This window comes from Danio rerio, chromosome 10 (genome assembly GCF_049306965.1).
Source record: "Danio rerio strain Tuebingen ecotype United States chromosome 10, GRCz12tu, whole genome shotgun sequence".
In the NCBI taxonomy this organism is placed as follows: domain Eukaryota; kingdom Metazoa; phylum Chordata; class Actinopteri; order Cypriniformes; family Danionidae; genus Danio; species Danio rerio.
This window is the reverse complement of record NC_133185.1, coordinates 30,956,581-30,977,198: the sequence shown is the minus strand read 5'-3', so window position 1 is coordinate 30,977,198 and position 20,618 is coordinate 30,956,581. Positions and strand designations below refer to the sequence as shown.

The 20,618-nt window shown below is 33.2% G+C and overlaps 1 protein-coding gene and 1 long non-coding RNA gene across 19 annotated transcripts in view; both read right to left on the bottom strand.

The window, feature by feature from the left end:
- The window catches only part of frem2a (FRAS1 related extracellular matrix 2a), a 150,294-nt gene that overhangs the window by 99,855 nt on the left and 29,821 nt on the right, over positions 1–20,618 (bottom strand).
- LOC110439999 (uncharacterized) lies at positions 5,155–11,972 on the bottom strand. Of its 16 annotated transcripts, none has more exons than XR_012386357.1 (10): positions 11,889–11,972; positions 11,395–11,477; positions 10,678–10,724; positions 9,590–9,987; positions 9,414–9,460; positions 9,195–9,284; positions 8,977–9,115; positions 7,646–7,717; positions 7,101–7,188; positions 5,155–5,750 (listed from the first exon to the last, which is right to left on the bottom strand). It is a non-coding gene; the product is annotated as an uncharacterized lncRNA (long non-coding RNA). The 16 variants fall into 16 exon arrangements; XR_012386358.1 differs by having other exon boundaries at positions 5,402–5,750; positions 8,977–9,098; XR_012386360.1 differs by having other exon boundaries at positions 5,402–5,750; positions 9,414–9,457.

The window sequence follows — 20,618 nt, the reverse complement described above, 5'->3', positions numbered from 1 at the left end:
GAAATAATTGCAGAGTGTGCGCTGGCTAGATCATATTTGGAATAATAGAGGGCATCTTTTTTTACTTTTTAACTTTTAAATCTTTTAACACAGTGAACATGGTGCTGATAAATGTACCATTTGCCAGGAGTAAGCAAAAATTTCTATAACAAAATTAAAATATTTACACATTTCTAATCAAATTAATATATACAGTTGAAATCTATTAGCCTCTCTTTGTTTTTGTTTTTTCTTTTTTAAACATTTCCCGAATGATGTTTAACAGAGCAAAGAAATTTCCACAGTATGTCTGATAATATTTTTTTCTTCTGGAGAAAGAATTTTTTTTTTTTATTTCGGCTAGAATAAAAGCAGTTTTTAAATTTTTTAAAACCATTTTAAGGTCAAAATTATTAGCCCCTTTGAGCTATATTTTATTTCAATAGTCTACATAACAAACCATTATTATACAATAACTAGTCTAATTACCCTAACCAGCCTAGTTAACCTAATTAACCTAGTTAAGCCTTTAAATGTCACTTTAAGCTGTATAAAAGTCTTGAAAAATATCTAGTGAAATATTATGTGCTGTCATCATGGTAAAGATAAAATAAATCAGTTATTAAAAATGAGTTATTAAAACTAATATGTTTAGAAATGTGTTGAAAAAATCTCTCCGTTAAACAGAAATTGGAGGAAAAAAATAAACAGGGGGCTAATAATACAGGGGAACTAACAATTCTGACTTTCACTGTATAGGTGTAACATGATGGGGAATGTTGACAAAGCAATTAAGAACCCAAATGCAAGGTTTATTCAACAAAGGTCAGACAAGCAATGGGACACACATGTATACAGGCAAATCCACAGTTGTGGTCATAAACAGGCAAATCAAATGCAGGCAGCAGACAGGAATAAGGAAAAAAAAAGAGAGGGTCAAACATGGCAAGACAAAGAAAGGAAAATGATTGTGATGTTCACAATAACAGTTATGCAAGACTCAGCACTGATATGTGCATTTGTGCTGTGTTTGCGTGTGGTGTGTGTGTTGCATGACTGGATATGTAGTCCATATAATGGTGGATTTTTAGTTCTTTAGCGCACTGTGTGTTTACCAGCGATCTGCAAGGATTAGGTTGCAGGTGATTATGACAATAAGCATATGTAAGCTTTTTAAAAAATTTTGTGTGTTCATTTGGATTCACTCCTTTACCGAAAAAACCTTGGCTTGGACAATTTTGATTAAGGATACCTTCTATAAAAGTACATATGAGCAATTCCAGCGTTATGGACACCTGCAGCAAAAACTTAAAATATAAATTTACAGAGAAAGTACATATTAACATTATTGCCACAGTCACCAGTGAACTAGCTATTGCGGATCGCTGGAGAACTACAAATCAGCCACCAAATTGACTACAAATATTGTCATGCACCTCACACACACACCTGTTCCGGTTTTGCCTGATTACACACAAACACACACGCAAACACACAGCTGAAGCTTGTCATCACTGATTTCCAGGACTATAATACACCTCACTCACTCACACTATAGTTGCTGAGTCTTGTTGTCTTGTAACACTACGAATCGGTTTCTTGTCTTGTCTAGCCTAGCCATCTTTTGACCCTTTGCCTTGCTTTATCATTTTGATTTCTTGCCGCCTGCGCTGACCATTTGACTGTTGCCTGTTTGACTACTGTTTTTATTAACTGCACGTGGATCCTCAACTCTGTTGACCAGCACAGACCTGCATATTTTCCAAAATAACTAACCACAATGTTATGGGATCGGAAAAATATCAATTTGTAAACATTTAATTAATTAATTAATTTTCCTTCAGCTTTGTCTCTGCGAGTTTACAGTATACAACATACTTTGTACATAACATACAACATAATTCTGTGAATTAAACTGCACAACCCAAAATAAATAAAGTTAATCAAAACGATAAGGAAAATAAAAGGAAATGAGGAGTTGGCTTACTATAGAACAAAAAGGCTTGCATTTATTTTATTTGGCATTTTTGCATTTATGAGGAATAACATAGTTATGGATGTAATGCCTCTCCATTATTGAAGTGACAGATATGAAATTAGCACTTGTGTGATTTTGGTATATAAAATAAAGTTGTTTGAAAACACTGACTTATTTTTGAGTATTTGTACAGTACTGTAAATTACAATGCAACAGAAAAAAACCTAAAAAGGGTTTTACTATTTTGGTGAAAACTTTATTTTTTTCAAGGCAAGGTTGATATTTGCATGGAATTATATAATATGCAAAAACGGGTAACAAAAAAGAAACATTTACAGCATAGAAAAGTATGTGACTGGTACTTTTTAATGAGGAATAACTTTTAAAAATGTTTTGTTATTTTTCATCATCTAAGACTTCTATGCTACTTTCAGTTGGCTTTAAAGCCTTTTTGCTCATTCTGTTCCTATTCAATTCAGAAAACAGCACAACAGCGAGTGAGTCAACTATAAAAAGCATTTTGTACACTCACAACGGCAGTGCAATGCTTCGCTAATGTGTAAATCCAGCTTCAGAAGTCAAAATCGAAAGTCTAAAAACAAACTACTGTACACCAGGGCTACACACCTTCACTGATGAATCCTTCAGTCTTTATTCAAATGCTAGAAATAATAAAGGTTTTAGTTTAAATAGTTGCAATAGCACAACAAAAGAGCACTAGTAAGTAGTGTAGATGAGTTTTCCTGTTCTGTATGATGTCCTCGATAATCTCTGTAGCCTCATCATGAACAGTAGTTGAATAAAACATGAAAATGTATTGAGCTTACGATAAATACTGTACAGGTGCTACTTCAAGCATTTAAACATAAAAAGCTGATGTAGGAATACAAAGTTTTTTTAAAAAAAGCATTCGATCGTTTAGCATATTTACGAAAAAGGGGGAGATGTGTAAAACTTTAGGTCATTAGGATATCTGGAGCTTTTCTATGAAGATTTGCATGCACATGCTTCTATGAACACATTATGGTCATAATGGACACAAGGGGGATTCATTAGAGATTATTACTCAAACATAATATGCACACAAACAGTTGTGTTTACTTAGGGGTTTATGGGAAATAACTGATATGCTACACATAAACCGCTTGGGAAAACCTAATTTAGCAGGTTTTATAGCCTGAAAACAGCAGGATATACAACCTCCGTGAAGTTGGCACCCCATGAAAACAAATAATCCCCAAAACTATGCCATTCGTTTGTGCTACGTTTGTGCTGATTTGTGCCGCAAAAACGAACGTTTGTGCTGGTTTGGGGTCTGAGATATTAAGCATTATTTTTTTTAACCGTGTGACGTCACTCTCCACCCCATGTTGCGCAATTGACTTCAAAACAGCACAGGTCGTTTGTGCTCGGTTTGTGCTGGTTTGTGCCGTTAAAACGAACACGGCATCTGTTTTCCTCTTTTAGATATAAGCAAAATATTTCGGGAGCCGTGACGTCATTCTCCACCCCATTTCCTCCAAATCGCACAAAACTGGTATCATTCGTTTGTGCTGGGTTTGTGCTGGTTTGTGCCGTTAAAATAAACACTTTATCTATTTTCGTTGTTTAGATATAATCAAAATATTTCGGGAGCCGTGACGTCATTCTCCACCCCATGTTGTCTAAATCACACCAAACTGGTCTCATTCGTTTGTGCTCGGTTTGTGCTGGTTTGTGCCGTTAAAATAAACACTTTATCTATTTTTATTGTTTAGATATTGCCTTATCAAAACATTTCGGGAGCCGTGACGTCACTCTCCACCCCAGGTTGTCTAAATTGCACAAAACAGGTGTCATATGTTAGTGCTGGATTTGTGCTGGTTTGTGCCGTTGAAATAAAGACTTTATCTATGTTTATTGATTAAATATTGCCTAATTAAAACATTTCGGGAGCCGCGACGTCACTCCCCAGACAGCACACATACGTTGGGCCGACGTCGTGCCGATTTTCAAAATTCCATCGGTGCGATGTCGCTCAGGGAGCGTTTGCTAATTGGCAAAATGTCGCCGCGACGTCGGCAAATGATCGGAAACGCTGTCCGGCCGACGTTAGGACGACGCAACCGGAAATACCGGCCGCTCCGCGGAGGCGCTGTTCTCAGGAGTTTTGCTCATGGACCACTAGCTGCAGCAGCAGCTTATTTATAATAAACACGACACACCACTCTCAATAAGTTGAAGATTTATTAATATTTTCACATACAAATAAATTAACATACTTTTATCACACATAACCATGTTTTACCACGTTTAAAAGAAAACCAACAAGTTGTACTATAACCATGGCTGAACTAATGTGCAACTAAGATTTTAAATACAAAGTCCATTGCAGCATTTACATTAAGACCATAGGAATATTTACAAGTACTTCAAAACATGTACACTAAGGTGACTATAGTTTACTATAGTAAAAACACAAATAACTTGTGTAAGCACATGCTATAATGATTATAATTTCTTAAATAGTGTTAAAGAAAATGCATGTTTCCAAGACTATAATTTTAAAATACAAGATAATACCAGTCATGTGTTCAGTATCCAAAATACTTTCTTCAGGGAGTTACAATAATAAAACAGGACACAAACACAAAATAAATACCAAGCAAACAATATTTACAGTAGTGAATAAAATCATACAAATTAAAATAATTGTCTGATAAAATCTTATTAAAGTCTGTAGTCAATTTTTTTTTTATAAATGGCATTCAACAATTTGCAATCTCCCCTGAACTAATAAAACATCAATAATATACAATAACAATACTTTCTCAGAGATAATTATTTTTTTAAGCAAACTCTAATGCACAACACAAAACAGATTTTGTCATATATATATATATATATATATGTATATATATATATATATATATATATATATATATATATGTATATATATATATATATATATATATATATATATATATATATGTATATGTATATATGTATATGTATATATATATATATATATATATATATATATATATATATATATATATATGTATATATATATATATATGTRTATATATATATATATATATATATATATATATATATATATATATATATATATATATATATATATATATATATATATATACACACACACACACACACACATAAAGTCCCTTAATTTCTGTTAAACCGAAATATTTTTTAACATTTCTAATCACAATAGTTTTAATAAGTAGTTTCATTTCTAATGAGTAAATAATATTAGACTAGATATTCTTCAAGACACTTCTATACAGCTTAAAGTGACATGTAAAGGCTTAACTAGGTTAATTAGCTTAACTAGCAGGTTAGGGTAATTAGGCAAGTTATTGTATATTGATGGTTTGTTCTGTAGACAGTCGAAAAAAATTGCTTAAAGGGGCTAATAATATTGACCTTAAAATGTTTTTTAAAAATTCAAAACTGTTTTTATTCTAGCCGAAATGAAAGAAATAAGACTTTCTCCAGAAGAAAAAAATAACATTTTCTTGCTCTGACCTATATATATATATAACTGGTTGTAAATTGTGTACAATGTTCCAAGAAAACAGACAAAATTAAAAGAAATAACCTGTCATTTAGTTTTGTTTTATCTTGTGGAATGTTGCTTACACATAAAAGGGGATATATAGGTGGAATAAAAAGTGTGTCGCCATCCTCTAAATTGTTCTTGTATGTTGTCTTCATCTTTAGTCTTCACAACTGATGCTGGCCCAAACCAGGACTGCAATAGCCAAATCTAATCCTTGTAGTGGGAACCCTTAAATAAAGCAAGAAACCAAAAGGAGAAAGATTAGCATTGCAGCAGTTCATATTACCACAAATATATATTATTTCTTTCATGACATATAACTGGAGTATGTGTTATGCAAGTGCCTAGCTAAAATGTGTAATTTAATTTAACCTTAAAGAGTGTGTCTGAGCACTAATTTTCAGAAAAGACATTTGAAAGTGAAATTCCTTGTGAAATCATAATGAAAGTTTTTTTTGTTTTTTAGTATCATTGTGTTAATATAAATGTGTATCTAAATATATGTCTAATCTTCAGATACCACATTACATGCAAATTGAACTAAGTTTCGTCAACTAAAATGTCACACTGTACACCACATTTAATATACCATAGCTAGGGCCAGGAGGAATCTGCGGATGTTTTTTGCTACTTCTGCTGAAAATTTTGGTGGATTTCTGCGGAATTATTTTGGGAGTATCATAACTAAAACCTTAATATATGAAATAAAAAAATTATATATTTTTAATTTTATTTAATGTTTAAAATGTAAATCCAATTAGATTCACTTTATTTGGTAAATAAAGCAAGTTTTTCATATAACATATCTAGTAAGACAGAAAATATTACTGTACAAACCTCATTGTACATAAATCAGATGAACATTTTCACATTAGTCAACAATATTATTGAAATAATTAAAAAACTGAATAAATATAGATTTACACACATTTACTCAAGTAAATAAACAGAATTAATGATAGGCTAAACATCTGCGGAGTTCTGCGAAAAATCCGGGTGGGCCTAATCATAGCTTTATTTCTGCTACAAAAAGGTTTTTCAGCAAACAACTTCTATTATATGTAGGCTATAGAGGAGGATATATTAAGAAATTATATATTCAACTCTCTAATTAAATGCAACTGATGCAGCTAATCAAGTCTTTTAGGCTTATTTGAAAACTTAAATGACGTGTTGGACCACAGTTGGACAACGCTCAGTGAGAATACTTTTTTGCACAAATTCTTTTTGCTCTAAAGAAACATGTCTGATTGTTAGCAATCATCAAAGAGCAAACTTTTTTTTTTCAAATAAATACTATGCTCTTAAAAATAAACTTTTCATATATCAAGAATACAAAAAAATATGTTTATTTAAAATGTTTTATATAAAAAAAACAGCTTGAGGAGAGAATCAGTACATTGGAATACTATTTTTTCAGAAGGATCATGTGACACTATTAATTATATACATTGTATTAAATTCACAGTATTACTGCTTGACTGTATTAATTAAATAAAGCTGACACTATCAGAAGAGAATTTACCATACCAACCTAAAAGCTATGAAACAGTAGTGTATGTTAAAGATGTTACTTACTAGTCCTATTGTTCTTTATAGAGGTTGTCTGACAGGAGGATCCCTTCAACGCAGCAGAATTCTCAGCAGACCATCAGCGTACACCAATCTAAGAATAAAATAAGCAATTTGTTAAAAACCAAAAATATATATATTTTATATTTCCAGGTTTATAGAAAAGAAGAAAGCTAAAGCAGATTTAAAATGTAGAAAAAAATAAAACCTATTGACAATTTAATGGCACAACATACCCCAAACTAAGCACGCTCAAATGGTTAATTTACATAAATGACAACTGCTGCTCATTATACCAATAATAACTGTTAAGGATTCATTCATTCATTTTCGTTTGGGCTTAGTCCCTTTATTAATCTGTGGTTTTACGCAGCGGATGCCCTTCCAGCTGCAATCAATACACACTCATTCACACACACTTACACACTATGGTCAATTTTAGCATACCCAATTCACCTATGTCTTTGGACTTGGGAAAACCGGAGCACCCGGAGGAAACCCACGCCAACACGGGGAGAGCATGCAAACTTCACACAGAAACGCCAACTGACCCAGCCGAAGCTCGAAGCAGCAACCTTCTTGCTGTGAGGCAAACGTGCTACCCTCTGCGCCACCGTGCTGCCCTGTTAAGGAATCAGATTAATATAAAAGAATTGACATGTTTATTTAGTGTCTGACACATCAAATATTGCATTTTTAAATATTGTTTCATTTTAAGATTTATTTCAGAATTAACTATAGAACCTGGATATATCGTCACATTTTCATGCACAGCAGCATTTCCAAGAACATAAAAAAACAGAATATAGGCCAACTGAAAGAATAAATAAATTTAAAAAACTCTGACTGTAACTGGCTAGGAATGGGCAGGTACAAGATTCTGAGGGTATAATCTTGGATAAAAATATCACAGTTTCACAGTATTGTGATTACTGCTCTGAAATGTGTTTTTTTTTTATCTCTGTGTAAAAAACAGCTACTTTTTCCCCATTGAACACAATATGTTTTATTTTAAGAAACATTTAAAATATTTTGTAACAGTAAACATGCCAGGCTAAATAATAATTTAATAAAATAGTACTATCTTCATTAGACTCAAAAACACTGATTTCTTGTGAAGGCATAATAAGCTATTTGGTTTTCAGATGTTTGCTGAATCGTGAGCTGACCAGTAGCTTTTGATGTGGAGGGTCTTTTGCTGCTGTAAATATTGTTGGATTATTTTTTTAAGTCTTTGATAACGCGCTAAAAACCATATATAATGTATCCGGAAAGTATTGATAGCGCTTTACTTTTTCCACATTTTTAATGTTTCAGTTTTATTTCAAAATGGATTAAATTCATTAATTTCCTCAAAATTCTACACACAATCCCCATAATGTGTGTTGACCCGGTTTTAGTTAATCATTTACAAGTCAATATTGCCTATATGGATTGTGATTTAAAAAAAAAATGAACATGTAAAATTGCAGTGTTAATTGCAATGCCATCAAACATTTTAGACGCACCAGTGCAAAAAGCTAGTCTAGAGCACTTGGAATGCTGGTGTAGTTCTAGTTAAATTCAGTTCAGTTAAAGCTGTATATGCAGCCGGTCTCAAGTATAGGATTTAGTATTTAACTAATCTTAACAACTAAACATTTACGAGTCTGTATTAGCCAGCTCATGTACTACAATGTAACAGATACTGTATATTTCCACCTTGATACTTAAGCTTTCTTTAAAATATTTTGTGTTCAACCGATTAATTAATTCTTTCATTTAATTTTTTCAGTGCAATAGTATAGCTTACACTGGTGTATTTGTATGGACCCCCCAAAATAGCGGAGGCCACTTTCTGGCCACCCAAGTATAAACTTCTAGCCTAGCCACTATGAACTACCTGTCTGTCCTGCTCCAGAACTCTTTGTCGGCTGCTTGTATGTGTGGATACAGCTGCACAAGTCTTTTAACACTGACAAATACAGCCTCTGCACATCCTCACCACCAGGAGAACAGAATGACCTGAAAAATATAACCAACTGAAATCAGTTGAAATGTATTTTGTCTTGTGATGATGACACAAAAATAAATTATTTTTCACAAAGGATGTGCTGTTACCTATGAAACGGTCTATAATGAATGATCTTTTGATCCTGTTTCCTTGATGTCATTCACTCAGAGATGGTTGGACATTTGATTGTATCTAAACTGTAATGAATTTAAGTTACAAAAACATTGATAGCAGGACCATTGATCTTGTAACTTATACAAATTGTTAAGTATTGAAGAAGTCTGCAACCAAACTAGTCAAGTTAATAATACTAATCTCAACTCAACTATAATTAGTTGTCTTGTTTCTGCTGCCCAGACGGTCTCTCCACCTGCTGATAAAAAAAGGAAAAAGTATGGTATTTTTACAACAATGAAACTGCAAACAACTTAACTATAAGGGGGTAAGCAGTGAGCATCTTTTATTATAAGCAATTTACTGAATACTTTGTCACTGGTATTACCTAAAAACCAAACGTCCCAAGTTTGGCTCATAGCTGTTCACACATCTGCCCAGTAGCTTGAGGTAATACTGAAGACACTGATCAGCTGGTCCAACTGAGTTTGGAGTTGAACTGCAATCAGGCATCCATTTCAGCTGGCATTTCTGTGTGGAGTCTGCAAATTCTCCCTGCGTTTGCGTGGGTTTTCTCTGGGTGCTCCGGTTTTGCCTACAAGTCCAAAGACATGGGGTACAGGTGAATTGGGTAGGCTTAATTGTCTGTAGTGTATGAGTGTGAATAAGCGTATATGGTTGTTTCCCAGTGATGGCTTGCAGCTGGAAGGGCATCCACTGCGTAAAACATATGCTGGATAAATTGACAGTTCATTCCGCTGTGGTTACCCCAGATTAATAAAGGGACTATGAAGAAAAGAAAATGAATGAATGAATGAATTTAATAAGAGTTAAACTGATTTGTTAACATGTCTGTTAGGAGCTGATCTACCTTTTAATTATTTTTGTTGCTTAATTTTTTTTAACAGGTAAATCAATACATATATATATATATATATATATATATATATATATATATATATATATATATATATATATATATATATTTGTACAAAAAAATGGTTCCAGTAGTAACGCTCCTTAAAGTTAAACTACATATCCACATTCCTCATCTGTCTACTGTTACATTATACTAATCGCTGTTACATACAGTGGCCGAGAGTGCAAAGAGAGTAATAAAACACAGACAAAGAAGACAGCTTTGTCACTTTTTCTATGCTATTTGTGAGATTGTGTATGTTGTCAAACTGACGAAAATGTTTTCTCAATTTACTTTAACATTTTTGTGTTTGTTTGTGTTTTTATAACTTGCAGCTGTTGTTAAATTTAAAAGTATTTTAAATGTGGATGGACATCTAAATGCATATAGGGCACATATCTCAATAAATTATGAAATATTTCCAGATAAATCAATTTTGAATTAAAATGTATATTAATCTCCAGACTTGCATCTCCCTGATCTTTTTAAAATAACGGCCCCTCGTTTGATCATCACTGTTTGACAAGTGTCTGGCAGTCAGTCAAAAATATACTTACATATAAAGATGTTCATCAGCTACACTGCACTTAGGTTAAACTTTGACCTTTTTTTCAGTTGATGTGGAAAACAAAAGCAAAAGAAAGAAAAAACAAAACGACTGAATACAAGTTGCATATCATGCCTGTACAAATCAAAATTTATTCATTTAGGGCTTAAATTGACTTGTTTGAGGATGAGTTAAGGTGTAAGGGATGGGTGAACGGTGTAAATATACATGTAATTCATAGCTATGATGTAAAGCTGAATTTTCAGCATCATTACTCAAGTCTTCAGTGTCACTTGATCTTTCAGAAATCTTTTTTTAAGATGTTGATTTAGTGCTTGAGGTTGAACTAATATAATGGTGATTATCAAATGGTGCTGATTTGCTGCTCAAGAAACATTTCTGATTGCTATCAATGCTAAAAACAGATGTGATGACAAATAATTTAGTGTAAACTTTTTCTAAGATTTAATAAATCAATTAATCATAAAAAATTAAACAAAATGAAAATCACAAATATTACTTCATTAGCAGCAAATCTGCATATTTATTAAGTTCTCAAGAATCATGTGATGTGAAATTTAATACCACTCACATGTTTCAATGTCAAAACTTTCTTAAAATAACTGCAATAAAGACAAGTAACAGATGCATAATATATAGACATGTAACATGTGCATAATGATGTGCAATGGAAATTCATATGAATTAATCCTCTGCTTAAAGTTACCTGTCTTTTCTGTGAACAGCTCCCTTCAGAAATTTAGGAATCTTGTGTTATATTTTCTGTAGCAGGGGGTTATTCTCTCACTCCTGAAACCACAGAACACTTTTTTACTTAACATTTGTTTAAGATACCATGAAATATCAAAACACGATTGAACTTTTGATTCACATTCCTTTACAGTAACGTAACAATGCGTATTTTAGACTACATATGAAGTGCATTCAATAAAACATTGACAAAACCTTTCATCTACACATAAAGAATAAATAAAAGCCAAAACTTTAACAAACAAGTTTAACAAGAGCTAACATTAAGTAAGTTAACGTAATATTACCCCGACGCTAACGTTAACGGTGCTAATATGCTAACGGACTTTTACGAAGACTTACCACTCTTATATAACATAATATTCAACTGAATATTCATCAATTGCCAATAATAAAAGTGTGAGGAACAGTTTTATGTATTATTTGCTTTGTTTTAGGGACTAAACTTACCTGAAAACAGTCAAAACGGCAGCTTGAGAGAAGTCGTGTTGTGTCTTTTAGGTGGTGTCGTGTCGTGTTGTAGCTTCGTTTCCCATAGCAACATCCTCTCCGCTCCAGTGTTGGAATGAGACGCGCGCGCGCACATCAAAGTCATGCAGTATTACATTTATAAACATGATCACTCCATAGACAATTTAAATAATAACCTTGTATTTTATATCTTGAATTTAAAATGTATTTAGCAGTTTTATACGCTATTATCTTTAAGACGAGCTTTATAGCCTACTAAACTGTTACAAAATAAACACTTTATTTGTGCATCAGATTCACTGTCAAAAATAAATAACCAATAAATATAAATGCAAGTATATATATAAAACAAAGATGTCACTCTGTAAAAAGGTGTTTATTTTAATTAAGCAGCCGAAATGCAGAACATACTTGATTTTTACACTGGGAATAATGTAGCCTATTAGAAAAAGCCACAATAAAAAAAGCAAACAGCAGTTAACACCAGAAAAAACAACGTTTTCATTATTAAAGCATAACAATAAAACTTTTTATATTTTAATGAATTGAAATCATGTATTGTAGACATTTTGGTCAGTTTTACTGCATTAATGTAGGCTATTTAAAGCTGGACCGACCGACGCAGTAGACATGATGCATGTCGCGTTTGTCTAATTTATTATGCACGCAAAAACTTAATTGTAAACCAAATATGTTGCCGGATTCTTTCATGGGCATGAGAGATAAAGTGCTTATGAAGTGCTTCGTCGGCCTGTGGTCGTTAACCGATGCAGAGCCGACTTTTGTTGAGCTGGAACAATAGAACACACGACCGAACGATCATGCGTATGTTTGGCCGACCATATACCGATGTTAGAATTAAAGGGGCCGACGTGTTGACCTTCGGCCGACGTCGGCCCAACGTATGTGTGCTGTCTGGGTCAGCGCCCCATTTCCTCTAAAATGCACAAAACAGGTGACATTCTTTAGTGCTGGATTTGTGCTGGTTTATGCCATTAAAATAAACACTTTATCTGTTTGTATTGTTTAGATATTGCCTAATCAAAACACTTTGGGAGCCGCGACGTAACTCTATTGCACAAAACAGGTGTCATTCAATTGTGCTGGTTGTGCCGTTAATAAACACTTAATCTGTTTTCCTTGTTTGGATTTAACCAAAATATTTGGTCAGATTTGTGCTGGTTTGTGCCATGAAAAGGAACAACAGATATTTATATTTGTGCACAAATTTGTTACTTTCGTTTGCTCACAAATTGTGCTCATTTGTGCTGCAAAAATATTATTTGTAAAAAAATAATATCAGATCATTAAGAGGTCTCTCCACCCCAGTTGCTACATATTTACTAAAATAGTCTCGTTATGTGCGTTTCATTTGTGCTGGATTGTACCTGAAAGTTTTGTTAGTGTTGCTTCTTTTATTAAAATATTGAATAAAAGATAATGATATCAGCTACCCGCATATTTTAAAATATTTAAATTTGTTTGGGCTGATAGAAATTTTGTTTAAGATGCTTTATTTTTTTAGATAGCCTAGGCCAAGGTTATTCTGAGATCTTTTTATTATTAGAAAAAGCATGAAGGATGCGAACATCATTTTGACAGATTTAATCCAAGTAAAAGGGCTTGGCCAATATAAAGATAATTGGCTACAACCCTGCTTTACTTATCTACTTCGTTTTAGTCTCATATGAGTAGCCAGCATGCTTAACAATAGAGGAAAAAAAATATATATATATGTAATCTTTATTAATTTTATTTATTAATTTTATAAAAATGTATTAATATAGGCCTACATTTTTTTACCTGTTTAACCATGCTGCGATTTTCTCTTAAATACTCTTATCATCTGGTCGTCCATATTAGGCTGCTTTCGTATTTAAACTAGCAGCCTAAACTTTTCTGTTGTGGTAGGTAGGCCTACCACTTATAAGTAAAGCAGATTTAGTGGACTTATTTAGTCAATATTTATTTTATGGGGAAAAATAGATTATAACACACGCAAACACAGGCTGCGTTTTTTACAGATAAGTTTTGGTTTTCGTGATTGTGTTGTTTGTCATACGGTAAAAGAACAATGTCCAAACGGCAATAAAATAACAATAAATAATTGATTAATTAATTACAATTAATAATAATAATAACAATAACAACAATCATATAAAATATTTACATTCACTTAATTGGTAAACACTGTGCATTTTTATCACGGGCTGTAGGATGTTATTTTGACCATTTTGATTTGGTTTAATAAAAGATAAACATGTAATATTTTGTTATATTTTAGTTATCCTTAGTTATCTTCTTATTATTGTCATTATTATTAATATTATTATATTTATTTGATATTTAATAACTTGTAGACTCTTTAAACAATGAGGAAATAACTAAACTTTTTTAATTCAAGGCCCAGACAGCTTGTTTTATAATTTAATGCCGGCTATAGGTTACCACCTGAAGGACGGTTATACGGCGTGTTGTGATGTCGGCCGTCACCGGAGAAAATTAATTTAAACTTTAAAACTTTAGTTTTTTGGACTTTTGTTTGAAAGCTTTAGTGGCACTGTAGCTGTCCAAGGTACTGTTGTATAATTTAAATTAGAGCCTATATATGCACCAATAAACAAGTTGAATGAATGAATGAATGAATGAATGAATATAGATTCTTAAATGTTGATATTGTTTTTTGCTAATAAAAAATAACAAATATTAAACAAAAATTTAATAAAAATAAAATGAGCACTTTTCAATATTTATACAATTCAGTTAAATATAAGCTGGACATTTTTGGGGACATGTAATTTATCTGTGATCTTTAATATATACTGGGTAGCTATATTTTCTAAAATCTCAACCAGGAATTGCTTTAATATGAATATGTTTTACATCCTGATATGCTGTTGTTTCATTTTCATTCTTATTTCACTTGAAAAAATCGGTACTTAGTGTTTGAATACTAAAATAAATAACAGCCATTGTTTAAATGGTTATTTTACCAACAAAATGTATATTTTATATTTTTATCAACTTTTGATATAAAACCTGTGTGTAATTTATTGATTGTTAAAAATGAAATAATTTAAGTGCTATATTTTTTATTAGTGAAAGTGCACGCTTACTTTGCCCAAGGCCTCTCAAAAAATATTTCTGCCACTATAATACAAATACAGTATTATTGTTTTATTATCATTGTTTATTTTTGCTTAATGTATGAAATTTTTAATAAATTTATTTCCCCTCCAATCATTTTCATTCATCACGTTAAATTTTGGTAATTTTCCCTCCAAATAAAATTGATTTGCTGTCTTACCTGGTTTAGCACGGAATGTGAGCCTAACAGCTCAGCATAAAAAAGGTCCGAACGATTGAAAAAGCGGCTTTTAAAGAGACAAACTATATACGAAATTTCTTTCAAAAAGATATTTTTTCCAAGAAAAATATACGAATTATATTTTAGTTTAAGGCCAACTGTGCGGGTGGATGATTTTCAGTCAGTGGAAAGTAGGCCTATGAATTTAATATGCCTCGTATCACAATCTTCTGTCATATATCACAATCTTCTGTCATATATTTGCAATTTTTTTAATGTCATAACACAAATGAGACTATTTTAGTAAATATGTAGCAACTGGGGTGGAGAGACCTCTTAATGATCTGATATAATTTTTTTACAAATAATATTTTTGCAGCACAAACGAGCAAAAACGAAAGTAACATATTTGTGCACAAATATAAATAGGCCTATCTGTTGTTCATTTTCATGGCACAAACCAGCACAAATCTAACCAAATATTTTAATTAAATCCAAACAAGGAAAACAGATTAAGTGTTTATTAACGGCACAACCAGCACAATTGAATGACACCTGTTTTGTGCAATAGAGTTACGTCGCGGCTCCCAAAGTGTTTTGATTAGGCAATATCTAAACAATACAAACAGATAAAGTGTTTATTTTAATTGCATAAACCAGCACAAATCCAGCACTAAAGAATGTCACCTGTTTTGTGCATTTTAGAGGAAATGGGGCGCTGAGTGACGTCGCGGCTCCCGAAATGTTTTAATTAGTCAATATCAAATCAATAAACATGGATAAAGTGTTAATTGTTACGGCACAAACCAGCAAAAATCCAGCACTAACATATGACACCTGTTTTGTGCAATTTAGAGGAAATATGGGGCGCTGAGTGACGTCGCGGCTCCCGAAATGTTTTAATTAGGCAATATTTAATCAATAAACATAGATAAAGTCTTTATTTCAACGGCACAAACCAGCACAAATCCAGCACTAACATATGACACCTGTTTTGTGCAATTTAGAGGAAATATGGGGCGCTGAGTGACGTCGCGGCTCCCGAAATGTTTTGATTAGGCAATATCTAATCAATAAACATAGATAAAGTGTTTATTTTAAGGGCACAAACCAGCACAAATCCAGCACTAACATATGACACCTGTTTTGTGCAATTTAAAGGAAATATGGGGCGCTGAGTGACGTCGCGGCTCCCGAAATGTTTTAATTAGGCAATATCTAATCAATAAACATAGATAAAGTGTTTATTTTAACGGCACAAACCAGCACAAATCCAGCACTAACATATGACACCTGTTTTGTGCAATTTAGAGGAAATATGGGGCGCTGAGTGATGTCGCGGCTCCCGAAATGTTTTAATTAGGCAATATTTAATCAATAAACATAGATAAAGTCTTTATTTCAACGGCACAAACCAGCACAAATCCAGCACTAACATATGACACCTGTTTTGTGCAATTTAGACAACCTGGGGTGGAGAGTGACGTCACGGCTCCCGAAATGTTTTGATAAGGCAATATCTAAACAATAAAAATAGATAAAGTGTTTATTTTAACGGCACAAACCAGCACAAACCGAGCACAAACGAATGAGACCAGTTTGGTGTGATTTAGACAACATGGGGTGGAGAATGACGTCACGGCTCCCGAAATATTTTGATTATATCTAAACAACGAAAATAGATAAAGTGTTTATTTTAACGGCACAATCCAGCACAAACCCAGCACAAACGAATGATACCAGTTTTGTGCGATTTGGAGGAAATGGGGTGGAGAGTGACGTCACGGCTCCCGAAATATTTTGCTTATATCTAAAAGAGGAAAACAGATGCCGTGTTCGTTTTAACGGCACAAACCAGCACAAACCGAGCACAAACGACCTGTGCTGTTTTGAAGTCAATTGCGCAACATGGGGTGGAGAGTGACGTCACACGGTTAAAAAAATAATGCTTAATATCTCAGACCCCAAACCAGCACAAACGTTCGTTTTTGCGGCACAAATCAGCACAAACGTAGCACAAACGAATGGCATAGTTTTGGGGATTATTTGTTTTCATGGGGTGCCAACTTCACGGAGGTGGATATACACAGTCCATGCAGCATAGTCTTGTTATTTTAAATATTTGTAATAAATATTTGATATTTGGATCACCCACGGTATCTCTACTCCCAGGTACATGCTCCAGATCTCTGTAGCTTTCTTTGGAAACTACAAATAAAGGTTTGTTTGTATAGAAAAAGAATAGCTCAGTGCAGAAGAGACATTATGTAATATTGATATCTTGAGCATGCTGACTTCACACTTCACATGCTTGGTTTCACAATTCTTGGTGTAACGCACATTACTTCATCCTTTTCACATTACTTCAGAATCATTCAACTACTGTATAACCAAGTCATTATAATTATTTAATTTAAAGAAATAGTTCATGTCCAATCATTAATGCTCATAACACATTTGTGTCCATTTTGACCTAAAAGAGGTGCATAAAATATCCTGAGATGCATAAAATTAATTAATTATTAATAATAAATAAATATAGATTGATAGAATTGCAAATTCTTTATAAAAACAAACATACCTTTATATATATATATATGTGTGTGTGTGTGTGTGTGTGTGTGTGTGTGTGTGTGTGTGTGTGTGTGTGTGTGTGTGTGTAATTATTTAAAATATAATGTATATATAAATTGTAAGCTGTATGATTACTTTGTGCAAAATATTTTATTAAGATAACGTTAATTCCAATAAATATTTGTGAAATATTTACAGCCCTTCTCAATATGTTACAAACTTTTTTGACTGGGTTTTGCTAAGAAAAACATGCATTTCATATGAAAGTGAAAGTCTATGTAACAGGCCAGTAGCCAGCGGGGGTTCGGGTGGTTAGGAAGACCCACCCCTTACTAACTAAGGTCCAGAATGTGTCCTATTCATGAGCTCATTTGTCCTATTTTAACTGCTATATGGCATCATAAATAGTGAAAATAAGTCATTAAGACCAAACAGAATCCTCTGTTGGCTGTTGTTTCAGAGTGAGAGGTAATCAGTTTTGGCCAATGATATTATTTTTAATGAGTCTAACATTCAGCTGTGCAAAAAAACAATCTGACGTAAGTGAGGTCATCTTTTGCTACTGTCATGGTGGCAAGAAGGTTGCTGGTTCGAGCCTCGGCTTGGTCAGTTAGCATTTTTGTATGGAGTTAGAATGTTCTCCCTGTGTTCACGTTTTTTCTCCAGGTGCTCCGATTTCCCCAACAGTCCTAAGACATGTGGTTTAGGTGAATCGGGTCAGCTAAATTGTGTGTGAATGAGTGTGAATGAATGTTTCCCAGAGAGGTTTGCAGCTGGAAGGGCATCTGCTGAGTAAAACATATGCTGAATAAGTTGGCGGTTCATTCTGCTGTGGTAACCCCAGATTAATAAAGGGACTATGGCGAAGAGAAAATGAATGAATGATGTGTTTTTAAGTGAAGTTTCACAAACTAAATTCGAGAGGAGCATGTGATATGATTGACCGCAGCTGGTCTCTCATATACAATCATTAGTTAGCCAATCAGATTAGTCCCAATTCACTATAAGTAGCCAAGCAAAAAATTACTCCCTTATCTTCGTTTTCCAAAGAAACCCCCCATCCTTCTCCACCTTTCTTTCTTTCCCATGGGGAGCTCTCAAGAACTACCTGATTTCGTACTCCCCTTACATACTCAATCGACCAGGCGAGAGCCCTGGGATAAATTATCTCCAAGCTCAGGGTTCTCTCCCGGGACAGCATGCCAAACCTGCTAATAGCGTTAAGCAATAAGTGTGAACTCTTGAAATGAAAAAAAGATCTTACAAGTAACTTTTGTTTTAAATCTTGGACCTTATTCTTGAAACAAAAAATGACCAATGAAAAGGTATGAAGCACCAAAAGTGAAGCATATTAAAATGAATTTAATACTGATTTGGCTATTGCTGTTATTCATGAATTTTCAAATTTACTTTTTACATGAAAGGTTAGAAAAATGGTGAAGATCTACATTATTGTTCTTATCATTATGTTTACATTTTTTATTATTCAAAAAGCCAAATTCTGAGTGAGGAAAGTTGAACGTGCTGGGCAGTTTGTTATTTGCCTAATAAATGACAATAGACTAATTTTTTAAATTTAAAACTTTAACAGATTCCTATTTTTTCTAATGATATACAATGTAATAAATTTGTATTTGAAAAATTTGTAATAATATTTCTTTATTCTAAATCTTTAGGAAATATTTTTGGTACATTAAAAAATGTGGAAATGATGACCATCCGACAAGCTAATCCAAGCTAATAGTACCTAAAATGAGACTAAAATGTGTATTTAAATTTCACAACTAAATAGAAAATGAGACAGTCCACTTTATGGAAAAAAAGAACCACCCCTTTTACCAGGCTGGCTATGGGCCTGTTTTTCAGTAATATAAATGTTGCATTTATGATGTATTGCAAAAATAAGTATGCAGTTGTCTTAATTCTGAACTGTTTTAAGCAGTCATTAGATTTAAAGTTTAAAGGATTTAATTGAATTCTATCTATTTCCATGCGGCAGTTCTCAGATTGTTCTTATAAAAACAAATTATGTATAGCAGTACACATAATTTGAATGTGTTATGAGGGTTAATTACCTCTTCAGCTGAAAAAAAAATAAAGTCAAACACATCTCAGATGGCCTGGGGCTGAATACATAATGAATATTATTTTGGGTGAACTATCCTTTGAAGTGTAAAAATGATTGCATTATACTGAAAGTTTACCATGGTAAACATTCTAAATCGCAGTTACAGAGAGGCTTTCAAATACAATCTACACCTCCAGTGCTTTTAAAATAAATGACTGAATACTCAAAGAGTATGAACTTCAGGCAATGAGAAGCCTTGGAAAAGGCAGCATCTGTGTGAATTGATCCCATTAACTTCACACATGCCTACAGACCTACTACATCTCCAATCTATATTCACGTCATGTATTAGATCTGCTCGCATATTGATATCTCGCTTCACATGCGCACAAAACATCAGAGACAAATTCCCAATTTCTCAACAAGCCAGACCATGTTTATTCATGAATTTTCTATGCTCGTTTCAGATGATTTCCTCGAGCTAACCTCAGGCTCCTAATGTCTCACTCTCTAACCTTGCCTGAAAGGTTTTGTGACCGAAAAAAACCTGACATGTTGCTGATGCCACTGTATTTCTAACTCCATATTAGTGTGTAATGATGTACAGTTGCTAGGTGATAATCGTTGGGAATTTCAGAACGCAGGAAAATCAACCATTTCACACGTTAAAGCGATTATATTTGACATTTCCTGAAGATTAGCAGCGTAATCCACATGGATGGCTAAATTATCATAATAGTCCACATAATTAGGAGACCAG